Raw genomic sequence first — 14278 nt, forward strand, 5'->3', positions numbered from 1 at the left:
CGCTATCTCTTTCACAGACAGACCCACACACACCACTTGACACAACGATGTCTTTTCAGCTTGTCAGTGCTCTTCAACCCAAGGCTTTGGCTGGAGAGGTACATGTGAGTGGCCCCCTCACCACCCCCGGACCGTGGCCTCGGGGCCTTTTCATGGTGCTCCCTCATCTACAGGGTCATGTCCCCACCCACCCCCACCCACAGGCCCTGCTTTTTTCAGCTGGCTAACTCTGACTTAACCCTCCTGACCTCAGCTCTGCTCCTTCATAGCATTTGTCAGCCTGCCATTTGAATTCTGTCAAATCAGAATTCAGGCTGGGAAACATTTGTGCCTCACAGCATCTCACATAGCAGGTGCTCAAACACCTGAGAGAAAGTGAAAAGAGAAATTAATCAACAAACTATCCACTCAATGCTTCAATTCCTTTCACTGCATTGGGACTCCTGAGATTTAAAACTCAAGCCAATTTCAGTCTCAGCCCGGGGTAGGGGTGGGGGGATTCACCCCACCTCCTGATTTGCAAGAGACAATTTAAATCATTCAAATCACACCAATCAATGCCCACAGTGCAGTAGCCATCAGCGGTAGCCCAGGAATGACAAGGGGATCCCACACACTTTGCACACATTGGAGCCAGAGGGATGTAGACACCAATCCCAGTTAGGCCACTGGGTAAAACCTGGAGTAAGTTTAACTTCTGGGTCTGTTTCCTTCCTGTAAAGGGGGCTGATGCTGCCTTCAGCCCTGACTCTTTTGGTAGCAAGGGACAGAAAGCACATGAAACACGTTCAAATAAAAAGAAAGGTTTAAGGGAAATAAAAGCTTCCCAGGTGGTGCTAGTGGTAAAGAACCCACCTGCCAATGCAGCTGAGATGTAAGAGACAAGGGTTCCATCCCTGGGTCAGGAAGAGCCCCTGGAGGAGGGCGCAGCAACCCACTCCAGTATTCTTGCCTGGAGAATCCCCATGAACAGGAGCCTGGCAAGCTGCAGTCTATAGGGTCGCACAGACTCGGAAGCGACTGAAGCAACTTAGCACGCAAGGTAAATAAGAGTAAGGGGCCTCCTGGGAATCCAAGGCAAGCTCACCCAACTGTCAGGAAGAGTGAGAACCAAGAAGGCGGCCCTGAGGACCAGCGTCCTCCACCTCTGCCTCTGCCCTGGTTCCATGTCCCATCGAGGCTCACTCCCTTAGGGAGCTCGCCCGGCGGCTCTAGATACCATCTTTATGTCAAAACTCCAAGTTCATACCTCTAATCCAGCCCTCTCTCCTTTTGAGACTTGCATACTTCACTCTCCTCTCAGTATCTCCATTTGGAGATCTAAAAGGCACTTCTGCTTGAACTCCTGACCACCCCCCACAGCAGCTCCATTCTCAAAGTTAGGGGTTCAGGCCAGAAACCGTGAAGTCCCTCTTGACTCCCCATCTTCTCTTACAACTCTTATCCAAGCAGTCAGGAAACCCTGTTAGTCCCAATCTTTGAAATCCCTCAGACCCACCTGCCCTCCATCGCCTCGTGGCAGCTCTCCCGACCCTGCTCCAGCTTCCAGCAGGGCTTCTCTATTCCCCTACACGCACAATGGAGTGATCCTGTGTGTGCGCTCAGCAACATCCGACTCTTCTGTGACCCCGTGGGCTGGAGCCCGCCACGCTCCTCTGTCCATGGGATTTTTCAGGCAAGAACACTAGAATGGGTTGCCATTTCCTCCTCCAGGGGATCTTCCCAACCCAGTGATTGAACCCACATCTGTGTGTCCTGCGTTGCGGGTGGATTCTTTACCTGATGAGCCATTGGGAAAGCCTAGGAAAACTGAAGTCAGATGGTTTCACTGCTCAGCTCAGAACTCTGCAACACCTGCCGTTGCCCTCAGGATGATAGTCCAAGTCCTCACAATGGTCCTCAAAGCCCAAGAGGATCTTCCCTCTCTGGCCAGTCATCCCAGCCTCTCACACCTCTGTGAACACACCTACCTACCATTCTGCCTCCTGGAATGTCTGTCCCCCAGGTACATGCTGAGCCAACTCCCTTTCTCCAAGTCCTGATGCAAACCTCACCGTCCCAACAAGGCCACCCTGCCCGCCCGCTTTAACTCTGCAACCTGACCCTTCGGAGCTGGAACTCCTGGTCCCCTTCCTCTGCCTCCCACAGCACTTCTCACATGCTCTGCAATTCACTAGTGTGCGCATGGTTCCTCTGAGCCACAACTCATAAAGTGGGAGCACATCATAGCTGCCTACCTCCAACTCTTTAGGACTCTTTAGCTCAAATGCCCACCAGTGATTAGACTGTCACTGAGTCCTGGTTCAAATTCCTGAGCCAAAACCAACTGGCCCAGCTCATCCTTCCAAGGCAGGTCACAAGACACAGGTCAACGGTCAGCTGCTTGTGGAAGAGCCGTTAAGGGCAGAAGGTCCTCCGGGCAAAGCTGAAACAGAGCAGAGCCAGCCGGAGCTATCTGGTGGGGAGCACAAGGTCCCTGCAGACCACAAGTGCAGCGCTGTGTGATAGCAGGGCGCAGCACCAATGCTGGAGGACGCCAAGAAGAGGCCTTGTAGAGGCCGAGGAGAAGGCCTCGGTTAGAGAAGGTGCCAGATCCGAGGAGATGTCTGGCTCCCCGTACTCAACTCAGTGAGAGCTGTTGTGAATTAAGTGGTCCCTTCAGGGTCTGGTCCACCGGCAAGAGCTTCATCATACTCTCAGGTAACTTAGGCATCCTAGCCATAAACAGATTTTGTTGACATGGATAATTGGTAAAAACACTAAATATTAAAAGGAATGATTAAACTCTGCAGGCAAGCAGCCTTTCTTTTTTTTAAACCTCTCATTGTTCCCCCTTTCACTGCTGAGGATTTTATAATCATCAAAAGACAGAACGATCTGAGCGAGCCGGGTGGTTCTGGTTCACCGTCTCAGGTGCGGCCAGAGCTGCGTCACCTGGGGCTTGACCAGGGCCGTCTCTGAGCTCACCCCCGTGCTTCGAGCAGGAGGGGCCTCAGCTCCTCACCCGGGAGCCTCTCCTCACGACAGGGCAGCTCGTCTCTCCCAGAGCAGCAGATCCGAGAGAGAGAACACACTGACCTTCAGAGGTGACAGCCATCTAGCGCTTGTGCCATAGTCTACTGGTCACGTGACCAGCCCTGATGCAAGACGGGATGGACTGCACCTGGGCTTGTGAGCGCCAAGAGACAGGGTCCCTGGGGCTGCCTTGGAGGCTGCTAACCACAGGTGACTCGTGCAGACCAAGGCCTGTTTTCAAAGGGCCCAAAGCTGAGATGCCTTTTTACATTATTGCTGTTGTTCAGTCACTAAGTCGAGTCCAACTCTTTGTGACCCCGTGGGCTGCAGTACGCCAGGCTTCCCTATCCTTCACTATCTCCCAGAGTTTTGTGTTTAAAAAAAAACAACAACACTATAAAGGACTGTAAAAAAATAAAAAAACCAAAATGAAGAAGAATATGTGACAGAGACCATACACAGCCTGCAAAGCCCATATTATTGATTATACGGCTCTTTATAGAAAACATTTGATGACTCCCCTAATGTAGACTGCTTATTATAGATGATTAGGGGATTTCAAGGGTAATTTTGACTACAGGCAATGTTTCCCTTATGACCTGACTTCAGAAACTAGCCCCCAGGTAAGCAACTTCACTGAAATACAAACTCAGCAAACTACAGCTCTGAATATGGTGATGCCACTGGGAAATGAACAGGTCATCATAACCCGAGCAGAGAGAAAATAGCATGCTGTGCCCCTATGTAGGAAGTAGAGAAATACCAACTCAGTGAATGAACGAGTAAGAAATATTACAAGCACACATCTTGGAAGTACAGAGTGACCATAAAGTATGAAAAATCTTCACTCAATGATTTATAACATAAGACAAAGGGGAATTTTACACAGTCATTATCGTAGCTAACTCCATCCTTTGTTCACGCCTCCTTGTACTCTATGAGGTAGGGGTTATTAGCTGTCTTCATTTTTACAGATGAGCAAATTGAGGCTGACAGCAATTACATAATTTCCCCAAGGTTTCATGATAAGTAGCAGGATGATTTCCTCCTACAGCAAAGCACATGAGAGTACAGAGCAGCTCTGCATCGGGGCCTCTGGGCTGACAGGCGGGTCCCCCGCTGCCCCAGGCCCCCCTTCAGGGAGGCTCTCCCTCTCGCTCCACTGGAGGAACCCCAGCCCGGGGACTTCACGGGAGAGCGAAGCTCCTGGGCTCCCTGTACACAAGGTTACTGAGATCTGCAGTGCTCAGTTTAACCTAATTACTCATTGAGGTGCTCCCTTTATCCAAAGAGAGCTTTAAAAAAGTATTTTCCCGAAGATACTTTAAAAAAGTATCTTGGTCTTTGCTTTCCAACCAAGTATCTTCTGAGACTGTGGAACCAGCACCCAGACCAACTCCAGCTGTCTCCCCAGTGAGCTAAGTGAAGGGCAGCTGCTGGAGCCCCGGGGCCCACAGAGTCCAGGCACTGGAGTGATGGCAGGGCTGAGAGAAGGCTGCTGCTCTTGCAGCAGACAGAGGGCTGTCATACACAGGACCCAGGACGCCCTGACAGCCACTGCGCCAGGAGCTGACTGCATTTGAGCCCTATGCCAAGGGCTTCCTCCGTGAATGCAAGCAGACCTCACTCTGTCTGAGAGGTCTCTGAGATGCCTTTGCTTGTCCACTCAGGTCTCAGGTTCAGGAACCTCAGGGGAAATGACTTGTTGGAGGCTACCCAACCAGCGGCAGAGCCGAAGTTCCCTGATGCTAAGGCTAATTTTTCTACCTTCTGGAAAGCGTGAAGTCCAGCTGGGTGAGGAGACAAATGTTAACCACAACCGGTTCTGGAGGGAGGCAGACTTTGGCAGAGGCAGTTGACCTTGGACCAGAAGCAGGGTGTCTGTGTCAGGGACAGAGGGGAGAGGCAGGGATAACAGTACACACGGGAGGCCAGAAAGCCTGGAGGCACAGGGGCTGTGAAGCGGGTCCTGAGGACCGGGGCAACTATGTGGACAAGTGCTACAAGGAGCAGGACAGCCAGCTGAGAAATGGCACGCACAGTCTGTCAAAGTGCACTGAGGGTCCGGCTGACAGTGGACACATGCGTTTTGTGTCAATCAAGGTCCTAATTACATACACCACTGTGACCTCAATAGGATTCTAATAAACACAGCTGGCCAATCCCCACAGTAAACATGCAAACCACAACAATATAACTGCCTCCCTCAGTCCATCTTAATTATGAGATAATCATCATCTTCAAAAATGTCATTCCCTTGCCCAACAAAGAGAGGAAGCAGCACTCCAGTCTGCTTGTGCACCCACAGTCTCAGGACAGGGAGGGCAGAGGGAAGATCAGAGAAAGCAAGGTTTGGGCCCCAACTCTGCCCCCGACCAGCTGTGTGATCCTGAACAAGTCACCAGACACTCACTGACCCTGTTTCCCCATCTGTGAAATGAAGATAAAATACTATACCCATCACACAAAACTCTTGGGAGGCTCAAATGCAATACACTTGGCTCCCAGACCTGTTTGCAAAGATGGCCACAATAATCCCCTTCGACTTCAAGGGCCTTCCATCCAGAGGTGGGTCTCTCTCTTACCTTGAATCTGGGCTGTCCTGGGACATGCTTTTACTAACAAGATGAAGCAGAGGCAACACCGTGCCAGTTCTGACCCTAGGGGCCTCAGGAGGCCGTGTGCACCTTGCTCTCCAGGAAGCCTACAGCTGCCAGGTGAGTGACCTCGGGCCCCAGCTGGGACAGAGGTGAGCCTCCCAGCAGCTGACCACAGACACAAGAGGGACCCCAGCTGAGCCCAGGACTCTAGCCTAAATCACCCCTTTCAGAAGCATGAACTAAATTAAGGCATCGCTGGGTCACTAAACACTGGGGCCACTTGTTAGCACTCACTGAGCGCTAGAGTGGTACTCAAAACACACAGCTGCTATAGCGTCTCTCTCTGCCAGGAATTCCCCAGTCCTCAATTTTTCGTTCTCTACTGGATTATCCTCAAAGACGGTGGAGTAGAAGGAGGTGCACTCATCTTCTCCTGCGAGAACTCCAAAATTACAACTTGCTGCTGAACCATTGACAGCAGAATGTTGGATCCCACCAAAAAAACATACCCCATGTCCGAGGGCAAAGGAGAAGCCCCAGCAAGACAGTAGGAGGGGTGAAATCATGTTTAGAATCAAACCCCATACCCGCCAGAGATGCTTGGAGGGCTCAAACAAAACCTTGTGCCCACCAGAACCCAAAGACCCCAGAGACTGAGCCAGATCTGTGTTTGAATCTCCTGTGGATCAGCACTGGCCTGCCACTGGGGCATGGGCTCTGGGTGCCCCTACCTGGGTTAAACAGGCTGTGGCTTAAGTTCTCTTGGAGGAGGTCGCCATTAACCCCACCATGGAGCCTCTGAGCAGATGACCCACAAACTAGAAACAATTATACTGAAGAAATTCTCACACTGTTAAGAAATTTCTAAGACCCACAACAGATTTCCCAACCTGGGGATCTGGCAAAGGGACCGAGAACCCCCATAGAATTTAACTTTGGAGGCCAGTGGGATTTGATTACAGAACTTACCCAGGACTAGGGAAACAGGCTCTGGGAGGGCACAAACAGAACCCTGTGTGCACCAGGACCCAGGAGAAAGGAGCCATGACCCCACAAGAGACTGCCCCAGACTTGCCCGGGAGTGCCCGGGAGTCTCCGGGGGAGGCGTGGGTCGGCGGTGGCCTGCTGCAGGGTCGGGGGCACTGAGTGCAGCAGTGCGTGCAGGACCTGCTGAAGGAGGTCGCCATTATCCTCACCACCTCCACCTCCACCTCCACCTCATATCCTCCACCTCCACCTCCACCTGGCCTCAGGTCAAACAACAGGGAGGGAACACAGCCCTGCCCATCAACAGAAAATTGGACTAAAGATTTACTGAACATGGCCCTGCCCATCAGGACAAGACCCAGTCTCCCCCACAGTGAGTCTCTCCCATCAGGAAGCTTCCGTAAGCCTCTTATCCTTCTCCAACAGAGGGCAGACAGAATGAAAAACACAATCACAGAAAACTAATCAAGCTTATCACATGGGCCACAGCCTTGTCTAACTCAGTGAAACAATGAGCCATGCCATGTAGGGCCACCAGAGACAGACGGGTCATGGTGGAGAGGTCTGACAAAATGTGGTCCACTGCAGAAGAGAATGGCAAACCACTTCAGTATTCTTGCCTTGAGAACCCCATGAACAGGATGAAAAGGCAAAATAATAAGACACTGAAGATGAACTCCCCACGTAGGTAGGTGCCCAATATGCTACTGGAGAAAAGTGGAGAAATAACTCCAGAAAGAATGAAGAGACAGAGCCAAAGCGAAAACAACACCCAGTTGTGGATGTGACTGGTGACGGAAGTAAAGTCTGATGCTGTAAACAGCAATACTGCGTAGGAACCAAGAATATCAGGTCCATGAATCAGGGTAAATTAGAAGTGGTCAAACAGGAGATGGCAAGAGTGAACATCGACATTTTAGAAATCAATGAACTAAAATGGACTGGAATGGGTTAACTGAATTCAGATGACCATTATATCTACTACTGTGGGCAGGAATCCCTTAGAAGAAATGGAGTAGCCATCATGGTCAACAAGAGAGTCCAAAATGCAACTTGGACTTGGGTTCAATCTCAAAAATGACAGAATGAGCTCTATTCATTTCCAAGGCAAACCATTCAATATCACAATAATCCAAGTCTATGCCCCAACCAGTAATGCTGAAGAAGCTGAAATTGAATGGCTCTATAAGATCTACAAGACCTTCTAGAGCTAACATCCCCTAAAAATGTCCTTTTCATCATAGGGGACTGGAACGCAAAAGGAGGAAATCAAGAGATACTTGGATTAACAAGAAAATTTGGCCTTGGAGTACAAAATGAAGCAGGGCAAAGGCTAACAGAGTTTTGCCAAGAGAACGCACTGGTCATAGCAAACACCCTCTTGCAACAACATAAAAGAAGACTCTACACGTGGACATCACCAGATGGTCAACACCGAAATCAGAATGATTATATTCTTTGCAGCCAAAGATGGCAAAGCTCTATACAGTCAGCAAAAACAAGACCAGGAGCTGACTGTGGCTCAGATCATGAACTCCTTATAGCCAAATTCAGGCTTAAATTGAAGACAGTAGGGAAAACCACTAGACCATTCAGGTATGACCTAAATCAAATCCCTTACAAGTGTTGGAGAAGACTCTTGAGAGTCTCTTGGACTGCAAGGAGATCCAACCAGTCCATTCTGAAGATCAGCCCTGGGATTTCTTTGGAAGGAATGATGCTAAAGCTGAAACTCCAGTACTTTGGCCACCTCATGCAAAGAGTTGACTCATTGGAAAAGACTCTGATGCTGGGAGGGATTGGGGGCAGGAGGAGAAGGGGACGACAGAGGATGAGATGGCTGGATGGCATCACTGACTCGATGGACGTGAGTCTGGGTGAACTCCGGGAGTTGGTGATGGACAGCGAGGCCTGGCGTGCTGCGATTCATGGGGTCGCAAAGAGTCGGACACGGCTGAGTGACTGAACTGAAACGAACTGAGTGACAAATAGATTCAAGGGATTAGATCTGATAGAGTACCTGAAGAACTATGGATGGAGGTTGATGACATTGTACAGAAGGCAGTGATCAAGATCATCCCCAAGAAAAAGAAATGCAAAAAAAGGCAAAATGGTTGTCTGAGGAGCCCTTACAAATAGCTGAAAAGAAAACAGAAGCTAAAGGCAAAGGAGAAAAGGAAAGATATACCCATTTGAATGCAGAGTTCCAAAGAATAACAAGGAGAGATAAGAAAGCCTTCCTCAGGGATCAATGCAAAGAAATAGAGGAAAACAATAGAATGGGAAAGACTAGAGATCTCTTCAAGAAAATTAGAGATACCAAGGGAACATTTCATGCAAAGATGGGCACAATAAAGGACAGAAATGGTATGGGCCTAACAGAAGCAGAAGATATTAAGAAGAGGTGGCAACAATATACAGAAGAATGTACAAAAAAGATCTTCATGACCCAGATAATCACGATAGTGTGATCACTCACCTAGAGCCAGATACCCTGAAATGAGAAGTCAAGTGGACCTTAGGGAGCATTACTATGAACAAAGCTAGTGGAGGTGACGCAATTCCAGTGGAGCTATTTCAAATCCTGAAAGATGATGCTGTGAAAGTGCTGCACTCAACATGCCAGCAAATTTGGAAAACTCAGCAGTGGCCACAGGACTGGAAAAGGTCAGTTTTCATTTCAATCCCAAAGAAGGGCAATGCCAAAGAATGTTCAAACTATTGCACAGTTGCACTCATCTCACACGCTAGCTAAGTAATGCTCAAAATTCTCCGAGCCAGGCTTCAACAGTATGTGAACCATGAACTTCCAGATGTTCAAGCTGGATTTAGAAAAGGCAGAGGAACCAGAAGAGATCAAATTGCCAACATCTGCTGGATCATAGAAAAAGCAATAGAATACACAAGAAAACAATAGAAAAACATCTACTTCTGTGTTATTGACTATGCCAAAGCCTTTGACTGTGTGGATCACAACAAACTGTGGAAAATTCTTCAAGAGATGGGAATACCAGACCATCTGACCTGCCTCCTGAGAAATCTGTATGCAGGTCAAGAAGCAACAGTTAGAACCGGACATGGAACAACAGACTGGTTCCAAATTGGGAAAGGAGTACGTCAAGGCTGTATATTGTCACCCTGCTTATTTAACTTATATGAAGAGCACATCATGGAAAATGCCGGGCTGGATGAAGCACAAGTTGGAATCAAGATTGCTGGGAGAAATATCAATAATCTCAGATACACAGATGATACCACTCTTACGGTAGGAAGTGAAGAGGAACTAAAGAGCCTCTTGATGAACGTGAAAGAGCAGAGTGAAAAAGCTGGCTTAAAACTCAACATTCAAAAAACTAAGATCATGGCATCTGGTCTCATCACTTCATGGCAAATAGATGTGGAAACAGTGAAAGACTTTATTTTCTTGGGCTCCAAAGTCACTGCAGATAGTGACTGCAGCTATGAAATGAAAAGATGCTTGCTCCTTGGTAGAAAAGCTATGACTAACCTAGACAGCATATTAAAAGCAGGGACATCATTTTGCCAACAAAGGTCCATCTAGTCCAGGTTTTTCCAGTAGTCATGTATGGATGTGAGAGTTGGACTATAAAGAAAGCTGAGCACCGAAGAGTTGATGCTTTTGAATTGTGGTGTTGGACAAGACTCTTGAGAGTCCCTTGGACTGCAAGGAGATCCAACCAGTCCATCCTGAAGCAAATCAGTCCTGAATATTCATTGGAAGGACTGATGCTGAAGCTGAAACTCTAATACTTAGGCCACCTCATTTGAAGAGCTGACTCATTGGAAAAGACCCTGATGCTGGGAAAGATTGAGGGCAGAAGGAGAAGGGGACGACAGAGGATGAGATGGTTGGATGGCATCACAGACTCGATGGACATGAGTCTGAGCAAGCACTGGGAGTTGGTGATGGACAGGGAAGCCTGGTGTGCTACAGTCCACAGGGTTGCAAAGAGTTGGACACGACTGAGCGTCTGAACTGAACTGAATTATTCACATCTGCATTCATCATGCCTTTATTTCTCCCTTTAAAAAAGTTCTCCCTTGGGACTTCCCTGGTGGTCCAGTAGATAAGAACCTGCCTGCCAATTCAGGGGACACAGGGTCAATCCCTGGTCTAGGAAGATCCCATATGATGCAGAGCTAAGCCTAGGCACCACAACTATTGAGCCCATGCTCCTCAACAAGAGAAGCCTCCACAGTGAGAAGCTCCACACATCGCAGCTATAGAGTAGCTCCCACCCTCTAACTAGAGCCTTTTCACAGCAACGAAGACCCAGTGCAACCAAAAATAAAATAATGAAAAAAAAAGCTCTCCCTTGGCCCCGCTACCCTCAACAACTATCAACCTGTCTTTGCTCTGTGTTGCAGCAAAAGCCCTCAGGGAGCTGCTCGTGCCCACTACGTCTACTTCCTCTCTGGCCCTTCTCTCTCACATCCCCTTTCACTTCCAGCGCCGCCCTGAAACTGGTCCAGGTCTCCAGTGAACGCCACAGCCCTAAGGCCAGTGCTCAAGTCTCGGTCCTTACGTGACTTGCCCCGATCAGCATCGTCTGTCAGCTCTCGTCCTATGCCCCTGACACTGCACCCGGTTCCCAGGACAACACAGTCTCTGAGCTGCCTCCTGCCTCACCGCAGGGCCTTGCTCATCACCCCAAACTCCTGATTCTGGGGTGCCCCAGGGCTCAGTCTCTGGTTTCCTCTCTAACTCACTTCGTCAGTAATCTCTCTCATCCAGTCTCAAAAGTCAAAGACCCTAAAAGGCCAAGATTTCTTCCCTGAAATCCAGACTCCAACACTCATCCTGCCTAGTGACCACCTCTTTTAGGTCTCTAATAGGCACCCCAAACTCAACCTGTGCCAAACGCAACTCCTGACCCCCTCCCCCAACCCCCGGGTCCCCATCTGCTCCTCTGCACTCTTCCGTTTATAAGACAAAATGCCCAGACCAAAACACCTCTTCTTCTCTCACACCCCACACGTCACCCCTGAGCAAATCCCACTGGTCCTCCCTTCAAACCCCATCACCCACAAGGCTCTGCTTCGTCCTGACCTCAGTCTCGCTGGTCCCTCCCAAGTCTGCTCCAGCCACGCGGGCCTCGCAGCGTCCTGTCGGCCCCGGCCCTCTGCACCAGCTTCCCGTTCTCCAGAGCGCACGTGCCCACATGGCACAGCCCTCCCACTCGACTCCTCAGAGCTGAGCCCTCTCCCCTCTCCAGCCTCTGCAACACTACCAGCCCCTTTCCCAGTCTGACATCCCCTCCCTGCCTTCTTTCTGTGATGCCTGTCATCTAACAGATTATATATTTTACTGTTCATATTAAACTATACACTTCAGAAGCCAATGATGTCTTAATTTTTCATTAGATATCTCTTGTGCCTAGAACAGTGCCTGACACAGGAGCCATTCAATGAATGTTGTTGAATGGATGAAAGTCTGTCAATCATTGAATTAGTATAGAAACGGTGGAATGTTTTTGCTATAGTGCCCCATTTAATGGTAAAGGAAAACCATTTAAGGCCTCCATATTCAAAGTACCAGGTTCTTCAAACCTTCCACGATCTCTTTCTCATTGTATTTTTACAGATAAAGACCTGAATGGTGTGATAGGCTAGAAAACAGAAGGTTCAGCTTAAGTAATCTCAATTTTAAAAATGAGGCTGTTAGAGGGTGATATTTAAGTCCTTTCTCTGGCTTGAAATGTGAATAGTTCTGGTGACTGACAAGTGACCTGCTTCTGAGTTCCCCAGTAATAATGACAGCTGCTGCTGCTGCTAAGTCGCTTCAGTCGTGTCCCACTCGGTGCGACTCCACAGACGGCAGCCCGCCAGGCTTCCCCGTCCCCGGGACTCTCCAGGCAAGAGCACTGGAGTGGGGTTCCATCGCCTTCTCCGAATGATGACAGCAGAGAGCACCAAACCAAAAGGACCCCGCAGATCAGGGTGAGCACACGCCTGCCGGCAGCCCGAATCCTGTCAGCCTCTCGGTTGCACGTTCCTTGTACATAGCCTGCAAGGGAAGAATGGTTTTCCCATCTGCCATAAAATGGTTTCACCTTAGCTGGTCATTTAAGTACCTACATAACAGGCTTGATTTTGCCTCTTGCCCTGCAAAGCCTACAAGATTCACTACGTGGCTCTTTAAATTTACCCACTCCTGACAAAGATGAGCCATCCTAAAGCAAATTCCTCAGATGTAGACTACAAAAATCCCCAGACACAAGGACCTAGGTATTTCAGCAAGATGTGACTTCCAAAACTAAGTGCCCTAACGTAACTGCCAAAAGGTAATTAGAGAAAAAGCGGCCAGTGGCCACTGCTATTCCTAAATACTGGTAACACCCTCCATGCGGCTGGAAAAGAAATAGCCAAGCACGGAAATGTATTTTACGCATGTTCCCAGGGTAAAGCATATCCTAAAACCAATGGCTAGGGGTAGATATTGTTCTAAATTTGGAAATATTTGGTGACAAAGCGAAGTTTCCTTCCCTTTTCTTATCCACGCCCAAAACAACACCCCATGTTTCTCATGAGAAAAATTCCATCACACTTACAGCTTCCTTTTCCTACATTTGATCTTTCACTTAACAACAACAAAAAAAGATTAATGGAAGCCCATAAAGTATCCAGATCTCTTAGTACCAAATCTGGCATACAAGAAGCTACCAGCGTTATTGTACTATTATACCCAATATGTTATTACTCTATTATTAGTACATCTGTCATTGTATCACATTATATACTTTGCATATGGTAGATACAATATATAACATATTATAAACACAATGTATTGAACATATATTCTGTAACATGTAAATATATCTATAAATAGAAAATATATAATCATCATATATACAATATGCTGTATCATTATATATCTTTATTACATACATTATATCACTGTTATATTACTATCCTAACACTAAGCCACGAAGTGGCTGGAGATACTAAGTCACAAAGTAGTTGCAAGACTTCAGACAAGTTATTTCACTTTTTTCCCCTCTGTTTTTTGGCTGCACCTTGCAGCTTGGGGAATCTCAGTTCCCCAACCAGAGACTGAACCTGTGCCCCTGCCCTGGGAGCGCTGCATCTTAACCACTGGACTGCCAGGGGAGTCCCACTTCACTTCTAAGCCTCGATTTCTTCACTGGCAAAATGAGGGAATCATTTTAGAGTTTTACCACTCTTTTCTAGCCCAAGACTAATTCCAAAAGCATGCTAAATAACCTTTGCTTTGAAAACTTCTCCTGCCCGGAAGCCTGTGCATGGTCACACCCAATCACGACTTGGAACCCCACAATGAACGGGTGTGGACATCATCTTTGTCCATCACAGTAATATCCTGATGTTCTGTACTTGTTGACCCAAACTGCCCTTGCAGCAAGGTTTGGAGCAAGCAGTCTAACAGCATATCTATTTTAATAACAATTGGGTTGGTGCCCAATCACGTAGGAGCATTTGGGGAAATGGTAACGAATCGTCCCCCAACAGGAACAGGAAAGAGGAAGGGTCGGTCCTCCGTCACCCTGCTGAACAGCGAGTGTCACGCTGATGACGCTACTGTATCATTTCTGGGCTCACTCTGTCCCTTTCACGTGAGGAAATCAAAAGTGTTTAATAATCACTGCTCCCTGGAAGGCAAAAGACAAAAAGTTGTG

The 14278-nt window shown here is 48.2% G+C and overlaps 1 protein-coding gene across 17 annotated transcripts in view; it reads right to left on the minus strand.

The window, feature by feature from the left end:
* Window positions 1–14278, minus strand: part of RAPGEF1 (Rap guanine nucleotide exchange factor 1) — a 137442-nt gene that overhangs the window by 92062 nt on the left and 31102 nt on the right. The window lies entirely within an intron of this gene.

Source organism: Bubalus bubalis, chromosome 12 (assembly GCF_019923935.1).
Source record: "Bubalus bubalis isolate 160015118507 breed Murrah chromosome 12, NDDB_SH_1, whole genome shotgun sequence".
Classification (NCBI taxonomy): domain Eukaryota; kingdom Metazoa; phylum Chordata; class Mammalia; order Artiodactyla; family Bovidae; genus Bubalus; species Bubalus bubalis.